This window comes from Mangifera indica, chromosome 7 (assembly GCF_011075055.1).
Source record: "Mangifera indica cultivar Alphonso chromosome 7, CATAS_Mindica_2.1, whole genome shotgun sequence".
Lineage (NCBI taxonomy): Eukaryota > Viridiplantae > Streptophyta > Magnoliopsida > Sapindales > Anacardiaceae > Mangifera > Mangifera indica.
Window position 1 is genome coordinate 1,353,541 of NC_058143.1, and position 11,724 is coordinate 1,365,264.

At 32.0% G+C, this 11,724-nt stretch overlaps 1 long non-coding RNA gene across 1 annotated transcript; it reads right to left on the reverse strand.

Moving 5' to 3' along the window:
- Positions 1-8,960: 8,960 nt before the first annotated feature.
- LOC123220685 lies at positions 8,961-11,724 on the reverse strand. Its single transcript, XR_006503128.1, has 2 exons — positions 9,861-11,724; positions 8,961-9,687 (listed from the first exon to the last, which is right to left on the reverse strand). It is a non-coding gene; the product is annotated as an uncharacterized LOC123220685 (long non-coding RNA).

Genomic DNA, 11,724 nt, shown 5'->3' on the forward strand with positions numbered 1-11,724 from the left:
TAATAAAACATTATTTATTTATCCCCTACATTTATAAAACTAACAATTTTCCCTTTAAATTAAATTTTGAAAAGTTATATTTCTCCCCATTATAGGGTTCCATTTTCATCCAAACTTTTCCAGTACCAAAATCTAACAATCATCTCTCCTTCTATGTTTTTTATGGTCAACCGTCCAACAGAGCCTCTCTCTCCGACTACTGAAGGATGAAGACAACACCCTTGTCTCTGACAAGACGAATTGTCTTTGTTGTCCATTATCAACAATAAAGATGACATTTTTGTTTTTGGACTATTAGGAAACTCTAGCAACCAATCCATTGTTGTCCAATGGTTAAGATGTCTAGCTTTCACCCAAGAGACCCGAGTTTGAATCTCGGCAATGGAAAAATTTTCAAATATTTAATTAATTTTTTTCCTTTTAAAGAAGGAATTTTATTTTAATTTTTCAAAAAAAAAGTTGATGACTTATGCTCAACACCCTATTCAATAAATGTTTGAAATTTTGGTTATATATGAAAGTTTAGTTTCTTAATAGATAATTTGGAAATTCAATCCCTTATGAAGAAAACAACCAAGTTTAATTTGCCAAAAATTGTCTTCATCATTATTTATGAATTAATACAAAAAATTCATATCATTAATTTTTAATGACATTAGAGGTTGACCTAAATTTGTGCGATAAACAAAAATTTAGTCTCATCAAAATGAAAATAAAATAAAGTTATTCTTTTAATAAGAAAAAAAAACTTCAGTCCCTTCATTAGAAAAAAACGAACTTTCACAATTTTCTATTGAAGGATTCAAACTAATTACTAGGTGTCAAACTAATTACCTTGCTTTTAAAACAAAACAATTATAATTGTATTTATTTGGTACCTTCAATAAGAAATATTAAAAGTTGGGTTCATTTATCAGAAAATCTAAAAGTTTAATTTTCTTAATAAAAATATTTGATAGTTCAATTTTTTCAATAAAAAAAATTCAATTCATTTAATTAAAAAAAATTCATACCTCTCATATTGTTATCTTATTTTTACTTTATAAATATTAATTTATACTTAATAATTGATTTTTATTTATTATTTGATGGGATAGAAATAGAATCTTGTGCCTTCGTTTTCATGTGGGCACGAGGGTCAGTAGAGATAAAGACAACCACCATTGATGATTGCTTTTGTTTTTTGAAATTGTTTTCTAAAATCATAAGTGGGACACTCACCATAATAATAGCATATACTTGTGATTTTTTCTTTGGCCAAAAGTCTATTTCCCAATAAGGTTTGATGTAAACCTAATATTTTATTCATTAACTATTAAAAACCTAAATTCATACCCATAAATTGTTAAAATTAATAAAAATAGTTAATTTAAAAAGTGAAATAATTATTTAACTAATTATATTTTTAGTTAAATAATAATTTTATTTTTAATCTTAATAATAAATTTTAACAAATAAAAAATATTTGAATTTTTGTAAAATTAATGACTGAGGATTTGTCGTTCCACTAAACCTTGCGTGGGAAAGGAAATAGTCTTTTGGCCTTCATAAAAATCAACTTTGGGTTGTTTGATTGTCATGCCAAGGCCAACTCTGTCATATTGTTTTCAAGTGTTAATTATAACTCATGCTTTAAAAATGACAAATGAATAATAGAGAATTATTCTTCGAATTATTCTTCATATCTTTATACAAAACAAATTAAGAGACAAAGAATGATGATTGGAACGTCCCACCTACTCCTTCTTCTCAACCCTTTAACCACTAATTAATATATATTTTTTATTTTAATAATTATAATTAATCATTTGTTTTCAATATAACTTGACAATATTTTATTTTTTATTTTTTAAATTTTAATACTATTTCAATGACGTTGTTTAAAATTATACTCTTTTATGTGCAAATATAAATATTTCAGACTCCCAAAAGCCTAAAATTACACTCTTTCTTTGATTTTATTTTCACAAAATATATTTAGAATAAAATAAAATCCAATGAAAATATATTATTTTATTTTTTATTATAAAAAATATTTTTAGTTAAAAATATATATATTTTTTGATGTTATTGTTCATCATATGAACTGGCTTGTACCCAAACTTGAGCTTATTGTTTTAAATTCAAACTAAACTTAAATTAATCTTTGTTTAAACTAAGTTCTGATTCACTTCTAAGTCTAGGCGTAATGTTTACGTTGCCTTTGAAGTGTATGATACTCCAATTCACATTTATTATCACAAAGACTAAATGCTACTTGCTTTATGACTTATAATTAACATCAATTTCTTGTGTCTTCCAATTCCTTGTTTAATTAATGCATTCAAATTGCGAAATTACGCAGCAATTTCCCTAGCTTTTTATTTAATGTTCATCATCATTCATGACTTGGGGTCGTCTTTACCCCATAATACAAGTCTTTGCAAGTCAACTTTTTGCCCTTTTTTTTTTAATTTCTTGTCACAATGTGAACGCCCCTCTCAATATGCTTTACAATATTAAAAAATAAAATTTAAGAATAATATCATAAGTACATATTTTTTATATACAATTCAAATACACAAATGATATATTATCATGTGATAAGGTATTACCTTATCTTTAATTTAAAATCATTCAGTCATATCATGACGATCATCTATATATAAAAATTATGTATAAAAAATATGTATATATAATTTTATTGAAATTTTAAATTATAGATGTAAACTGCCGCTATAATCTTAGCAAAATGGCATTAAACTATATTTCAATTTTGATAGTTTCTATACCATACATTATATGTCAATGCAAATTTTTTACTTTAATTAACTACCATCATCAATCCTGTTTAGAATCTTGGATCGATTCCTCTTTTGATTTGCTTTTGAAGTTTGAGTTTGTATTTTTTTTAAAAAAACTTGTTAAAATAAGGTGTGCATAATTCAATTCAAACCATAAAACTAAATTGAACAGTTTAAAAATTACAGTTTGGTTTGCTTTGCATTAAAAATTTTCTCAATTCTTTTTTCAGTTTAGATTGCGGTTTGAACGATTTTCAAACCGAACCAAACTGTAAACCGTATTTTTTAATTTATATATATAACTATGTTTGATAAAAGTTTCCAATAAACAGTTAAGTGTATAATTTATTTTTTTATATTTATTTTGTCTTTTTTTTCTCTCTCTTTATGTATTTCATATTTATTTTATTTGTTTACATTATGTTTTAGAAAACTATAATTCAATTAATTTTGTTAAATAATATATATATATATATATATATATATATATATTTATAAATGAATGATTTAAAAAGTTCAAAAGATAATAATTGAATCGCGTATTAAAAATCTAGTTTTTCATATCATATATCATATTATATGATACCTCTTTAAAAATTCAACATAGTCAAACCTTTTGGAAAACCCTAATCATACCAAAATGACTAAATTACTCCTGCACACAGATGGGGTTGCTACAAGAGAAATGTGAGAAAGAAGGAGAAACTTGTTAATTTTGTTTTTAATAGTGCTCTAAATAAAAGTATATTTTAGTCCAAGTATAGATAAAGAAAGAAAAAGAATCTTTCATAAAAATCAACTCTGTCATCTTGTTGAATTTTCTCAAAACAGAAGACGGGGCGTTTGACGTTATGTTGAGCGGTGTATTTCAAAGAGCACAAGAATGCTATGTACTCTTCAGTTGAAATATCATAAACAAGGCCTAGAGAGAGGGCCTTTTGCGGGTTGACGTGGCCCGAGCCATGAGCCCATGGGTGTGGAAATCCACCGTCTGAGGCATCATGAAGAGGGGAGTTGGTATTGTCCATGGTACAGGCTGTAGTCATTAAAGCCGACCGGTTGGCACTTGGGCTCCAATCTGAGTGGGCTGCTTTAAGCAATGCATAAAAAATTCAAGGTTTAGTATTAAACAAATCTGGGTGGGCTGCTACTTCACCATTGTGTGGGCAAGACATAGACGTACCTAAATGTCCAAAACAAATCGAGCATCTTAATATAATTAATAAAAGGCATGAGCTCCTGTCATATTCTTTGTACGCCCCATGGGATGTAGTCAAGTCCTCCACTTTTCCCTTTTGTCATTACTTTTTGACCAAATGACTATTTTCCACCCAAGGTTTAGAAAAAAACCACTTTTCACCCGTTAACTATCACAAATTCAAATATGTATCTTTCTGTTAAACTTTATTGTTACTGTCAGAGGTAAAATTGTTATTTAACAAAAATATTTTAAAAACTAAAAATTTATTATATTTTCAATTCCTAAATTTAAAAACTAACAAAGTCCCTTCACCTAAAGTTTGAAAAACTTATATTCCCTCTTAGGGTTTTTGCAGCAGCCACAAGCGATCAAAGATGACAGTCTTCTCCCTCCCTCCCGGCTTCTCTCTCAATCGCAATCAATTTTCAACCACCATTGACCGTCTTCTCTCTCACAAAACAACGCATGACGAGACTAAGATCTAAGTCTCTTTATCACAAAATGTTTTGCTTTGTGATTTTTATGTTATGCAAAAACCTAGGGAATTCGTAATAAGAGCAAACAAACCATAAATAATGTAAAAGAGAAACTCTCGATTCTTCATCTGGAATGCCTATTCATGAATTTGGGTCATCATATTTAACAACACTGAACTTGCTAATATGTTGATGCTAGTTTAATTGCCCTAGAATTTGACCTGTAAAACAGTTTCTTTTTAGTGCAAGCTCTTTCAGAAAAATGCATTAAAATATTGTTGATGTAATTCGACCAAAAAATCTGTTGTTTGGGAGGTCAAGTGTTTGAGAGAATTATTAAATTTGGGCAAATATTATATGGGACTTGAAATGTCTAAACTTTACCAAGGATATGCATTTACAGATCCCACATCAAATATTGAGGAGCATCTCAACTAATATAGTGTTGTCTGAAAAATTGGGCTTAATTGCTAAGCTTGGTAACGTTAGCTTATAGCCCAAGTGGGGGTTTGTGATGGTGGAACATTGGCTTAGCCACTTGAATTGGGTGGATAGCATATGACTAGCTAGCCCATTCCAAGCTAAGAGATAAGCTTATAGGATCATGGTCTAACCAGTAGTTGTTCTTAAAATAAATAGTTAGTATCATAATTGATAAGTTTTGGGTGTGGTTTAACTAGTTTTGACTGCCTATTCAAATTTTTATCTTTGACTAGGTGCACATTCATATGAGGCTTAGCTCGGATTGAAGTCCTCATGTCTAGTTTGAATTCATTTGCGTTAATATATAATATCATTAGAAGGTGGCCAAAAAATGGGTGAACATTATAGCAAAATAAGATGAACAATATTGAAGAAATGAGTCGAGTTATCAAAGTCGAACTCTATCTCGAAAACAATCTCTACAACCTTAAGCTAATAAATAAAGATTAATGCTTATTCAATTTTAAGATGATTCCTTATTTAGAAATTTCAAACAAAATTATATTGAGCAAAGGTTTGGATTGAAATAAGCTTTTCAACAACTCCAATTATTAAAGATAAACTTATACTTGACTCTTACATTTATTTTTAATTTAAGATAATTTAATTATTTAATAATTATATATCAATTGATTAGTATTTGTAATTTTTTTATTATACGATAATTTTATAGTACAATTACTTATATACCCTCAATCTCTTACGTTTGATACTGAATTCATAATTTTCCCACCAAATTTTCTCCAGGTCTGTTAATTATATTGGCGACCATAGGAGTAAATCTTAATAGCAATATATACCAAAAGGGGTTTAATGGGTGAGACTTGAGGACCCATAGCCACCGGCTCCAACTGGTCAAATTCCAGGCCTTTTTCTTTTTTTTTTTAAAATACCAAGTCAGACCTGCCACTATAGGTGGTCGGACAAATAATGATCCTTTAGAGATAGAAGAATTTGTACTGTCAGATTTAAAATCTGACGTGGATGTAAGGAGATCCTACTTGGCAACCCATCTAGCTACTATCACACATAATTGAACAAAATCAGACTGTCTAAGATCATTTGACAGAGAAGTGGAGTCACAGTCACTCAAATTACGCCACATGGAGAACAAGCCACGATTCAAGCCAACACTCACTGAGAGGATGGGGGCCGTGATTGTATTGTTGTTTGACAGTTACTCGTGGCCTTGAATCTCGTTCGGTTAAATGTCAAGCCACACCGGCTCAACTTTTTCATGTTTTTTTAAGGCCAAAAGACTTATTTCCACCCAAGGTTTATTGAATTTTATTTATACCCTTAACTATTGAGAACCTAAATTTTACCCTGTAAATTGTTAAAATTAATAAAATTAGTTAATTCTAAATATAAAATCATCATTTAATTAGTAATATATCAAAAATAATAAAACTTTCTCATAACTCTCCTTGTTAACTTTAAAGACCTGAATATAGTTAGGTCAATTCACAAATGGCAAAAAGACCATTTGTGACACTTTTCTCTAAACCTTTAGAGTCTTTTGCCCTTAATGGTTACGAAATTAACAATGTGATTTAGAGAGATTCTTCCAACACTAACAAAATTTCTAATGCAATTGCCTTCTCTATTTAGAAGTCATTATCAACCATCTATCATATGATCTATACATAAGTGGTTTGAAGAGGTTTAACAAAAACATATTATATATGAGTTGCAAAAGTGAGAATATTCACCCAATCTACTGTTTTGTTGAGTTATTATGCTCTCAAAACACATAATACATGCTTCATCTACTTCAAAGAAATTTTCAAATTTTTTCATGGGTTCATCCGGTTTTTTCCTATGTCAAGAAACATTGGACACATAAGAGAAAAGTAAAATGTGTTTTGGAAATCTCATTCTTTAAAATCTACAGATTTTTATCTTCTGCTTTTTATTCCTATCAAATATTATTGTGTACTTCAAATTGTTTCTTTTGATAGGGAGACAAATAAGACAGTTTGTTTGTGGGTTTGTTGATCAATCTGAATTCGACCAATATGAGAGACCTTTTTCCAGAAAGGGGACCTCATGAAGCCAAAGTTAAAGACAGCGTATCAAGAAATAATTTTTTGGTGTGAGTTCTTAATTCCTTCTTTCTTATATTAAAGCCATTTATCAGCATGTCAATAAGATGTTGGCAGACACGTTAACCAACTTTTATAAATCTTCCTCATATGGCAGACATGTTTGAAATGCTTCGGATTCTATCCTTCATCATTGAGTTTTAGATATAGGTCTATATCAACTGATATTTACTACTGATAGACAAGTTCGGAAACATTGTGACTAAATCCGTACTTACCTTGATGAGATTTTACCATACGAATGCTAGTAACATTTATGATGGATACGCATCATATTTAGATGAAAGAGTTTGGACAAAAGATAAATTTGCAACTTCTCCGAAACTACTTAGTCCAAGTTCATTTGCATGGATTCCTCCAAAGGTAAATACTCACTGGATTTCAGTTGTATTGGCTCCCTTAACATCATGGTGAAGGGAATCGCCCACAGCAATAGAGTCGTTAGCATCAACACCGATCATGTCCATCGCTGATTTATAAATTATCTGATGAAATATTAGAAAGGTGTTATAGCAAAGTTGACTGCACATGTAGGATGATATGATATTCCTTAAAAAAAATAAATAACTGAACAATTTTATTAAGAAGAACAAGATTAAGAGATCGAGTGACCTTATCAGGGTTGCCCATCCATCTCACTTCACCTAAGCTGTTCATATCTGGATACCAATGTACCAAGAAGAATCGACAAAATTTACATCTCAATTGGTAAGATAACAAAATTCCAAATCCAGCAATTTATATATAGAAAAATTTCAGTTTCTATGCAATAGACTAGAATATGAACCGAATCACTGGCAACAGGTAAAAAAATGCAACAACATATTCAAAGCTGCCATCACAGAGCAAGGTATTTTCCTTTAACAATGTTTTGGTTTACTAAAGAGAATGGAATTTACCGGGCATAACATGCAGAGCCCTAACCTCAACGGTCACATAATCTGGATTGACTACAATCATTAGAATTTTCTTAGCTGCACAAAGCTCCAATATTTTTTCAAGATCCCCAAGACCAGTAGGACATGCCTCTCCAGAAGGGAGCCCTATGCTTCAGTACCATGGGCCAAAATAAACTCAACTTCTTCTACATTCTCTTCGACTTGAAGGCCGAGTCCCTACAACAAGAAATGCAAACATATATATATATATATATGTATGTATGTATATGTATGTATATGAGTATATTGAATTGACTACTTAGTGGTTATACAAACAATCACAGAAACCCAAATTCAGAAATTTTGCTCATTTTGAATGAACTAAATAAAACAGGGGAGACCATCTTGCAATGCTACAATGATTATATTTATGATAAATGAGTAGAACACCTAAATATGTTTAGACACTCAAAATTTGAAGCGCATTCTTAACAACCAGGTCACATTTTTACCTATTTCCCCAAAGGGCACGTTTTTATTTTGCCCTTGGGAGTGAGCGTTTCAAGCCTTTGATAATTACCAATTTAAACAAGTTGAAAATGGTTCATTCTTAAAACAAGGATTTCTGGCAAGAACCTTCCTTAAAATTAATGCTACTCTATTTTTTTTATTTTCAGGTACCTTACATTAATCAAACAAAGAAAGAGAGAATACTAGGTAGTGACAAATTATTAGATTTAAATGAAGAGCCAAGAGAATTAGAAGAAACAATTAGCTATTAATCTTTATTACTTAGCATACCTCAAGGGATATAGCATCCCGTTCACTCCAAGTCATGTGAATGCAAGACCTTATGAGTGCTGCTGATACAGACAGACCTTGAGTTGCTGTGGACCTCCCTGTCAACTGGGCGGTTCTGCTGCTGCTGGTGGCTGTTGAATCAAGAGTTCTGGGTTGTGTGGGTGGTGTATTTGATTGTAAGAGTTGTTGAGTTGTAATGTTATGTAAAGATTTGTAGATCAAACACAGAATAGTGAGTAGCAAGACTGATTGTATTGATAATATTCTCCAGAAATACAAATAAAGTTCATCAACAATATAAGTATTCCAACTCAGAATACTACTACCACTGCAATCCTAAATAACAGAAACATAAACATAAACTCCAGCATTTGAGAGGCTGGTCTCTCCCACCCTAGTCTTTTTCTCTAATTTTCTGCCTGCCTTTTCTTTTCCCACTCCAGAGCCTATTTCATCATTCCTTCCATAACTACCTCCTTCCTTCTGTGCTGCAACCTCAGCATTAAAGATCTCAGTGATCCTTTCATTTGGTGGCCTGGACACTAATTCTTCATGGCTGTCTCTTGTTTGCCTTCCTTCTGGATGACTGCCATCTGTTGCTCCAGGATGATTGCCATCTGTTTGCTTCTCAATTCGGCCACCTGTCTCTCCAGCTTCAGCTCTGTTCCTTTCTTTCCTCCTCACATAGACCTTTGCCCTAAAATTTTCCTACCCATCGAGAGGCACCTTGTCCTCAAGGTGCACTGCCAGAAAGAGCTATATATGAGTTTGCTATAGAGTTCCCATAAATTTTCACATGTAGGCAATTCTTTCCACTTAATTAGCAGCTCCAAGTCCCCTTGCCGATTGTACTTGTGTGCTAATACACATTAATAGCCATTTGGGTAACTAATCATGCATCAACCTACATCTAAATCTGGAAAAGGCCTCCTAATCAAGGGTGATAACATTCAAATTAACCTGCCAGTATACACAATCAATGACAAATAGCAAGAACAAATCTATACGTAGAAAAAGGGTTTTCTCAAGTCAAGATCACTCAAGCATAGGACTTCTTCAATATTTTGGAAAAGAATTAGTGTCATTGTTTTTTTCAAAAAAGTTATACACCTAAAAAAAGCTACAACTCAAACCTGGCAGTGTCCCTCTGATAATGCTTGATTGGACTGAATTATCTCATGCAAGTCTGTATCCATGAGCTCATATGCAATATAAACATCATTAAACAAATCCCTTTGGAGTAGCAGAATTATATTCCTCATTGCAACAACCTGTAAAAAAATGCTACTTTGGCTATAGATAAATTTACTTCTATTTTTTTTACTGAAGAATAATAAATATGCATGATGATTGTAAACAAATATACAGGGCTCCAGGGTCAAACAAGGACTATAATACCAGAAAATGGAGCCAAAAAGAGAAAAAAGCGACATTAGAAAATATCAAAAACAAAACAATGAAGTATTGGAACTCCACAAAATTAACCTCCCCAAGGAGAAGTCAAAGCCACTACAATGATGTTAGAGAAAAAGAAATCTTGATATGATGAGTGGATGACATTCTCCTTCACTAGCCCTTTTATTGTTGTCCATTGTGAAGTCCACATCAAGCAGGAAAGAGCCAAAGAATAATACTAACCAATCTATGTACTCAAAAACATTTCCTATCCAACTCCTAAAAGAGTTCTTCAATATTCCAGGAAGGAGAAAATTCAAAATAATATATCTCAATATGGCATATGCTTAAAGAAGAAAATGATCAAACTTTTTCCCATTAATAGTGCACAAATAGCCCCAGCGAAGGACGATCCTATGTGGCAACGCATGCAGGAACAGAAAAAGGAGATAAAAGTTCTTGATCATAAGCCCAAATATAAGACCTTCTATATTGATAAAATGGCCCCTCAGAAGCAAGTGAAACCCTTACAAACAAACATACCAATAATACATCGCCTTCTATATTGATCTCATGAAGAGTCTTCTTTGCATCAATCTTAATATCAAATGCATTTGCTGTCTTCTTTATTGCCACATGCTCATTTCCGAATTCAACGCCGAACTAATGAACAGCCAATAGAAATTACTCAATACATTTCCCAACGAAAGAAAAAAGAGAAGGAAACACTCCAAACAACCTCATTACAGATAAAACTCAAAATCCATAAAAAGAACCAGAAAACATACCATCCACAAACAAAACTACATGCACACTCACTCACTTAAAATAGCCAAACTTTCACCAAAAGATTTGCAATTCCAACTAGCATCACTTCTTTACACACTACAAATTCAATCTTCAGATTGACATTTTTTTCATTTCTCTTCAAAGAAATGACTACAAATTCCTATACACAGAAGTGCAACTTCCATCGAACTACATCTTTCTAAAAGCTAATACGCAAAAAATCAGTTTTGATAATTTTTTACCTTCTAAAATAATCTCTTTCTTCTTCTTAGCTTATATTGAAGCAAATAGCCACACATTTAACTTATCTTCAACATGTAACAGCTTCAAATACCTTAATAAAAAATCTACACCCACCAACATAAAAATACAAAATTTCACTACCTAATAAAAACCGCACAACACAACCTTCAAAAATCATCCAAATCCAGATAAAACTCACACTCATAAATCAAAACACATCGGAACAAAACAAACCCACGTGCTAAAAAAAGACTCTTTAACAACACTGAGACCGACTGAGACAAGTGAGTCAGTGAGAGAGCAGCAAACGATGCCTATGCGCCCTTCTCGATGGGCATAATAGGCGGTTTATACTTCGCCGTCACTTCAAATATGTTCCCAAGTATGTTGTACTGAATAAATCGTTTCCCGTGGCTCAACGTCGCCGGGGATGTTCTCGATCCCCGCCGCCGGTGGCTGCTGAGGGTCTGATGGCGCCTCTGCCATCTCCGTGTCTGCCTGCTGGGCCGCAGCACCTCCTCCTTCTCCCTCCATTTCGACGTTGTTTTTGTTTTCGTTCAAGTGAATTTT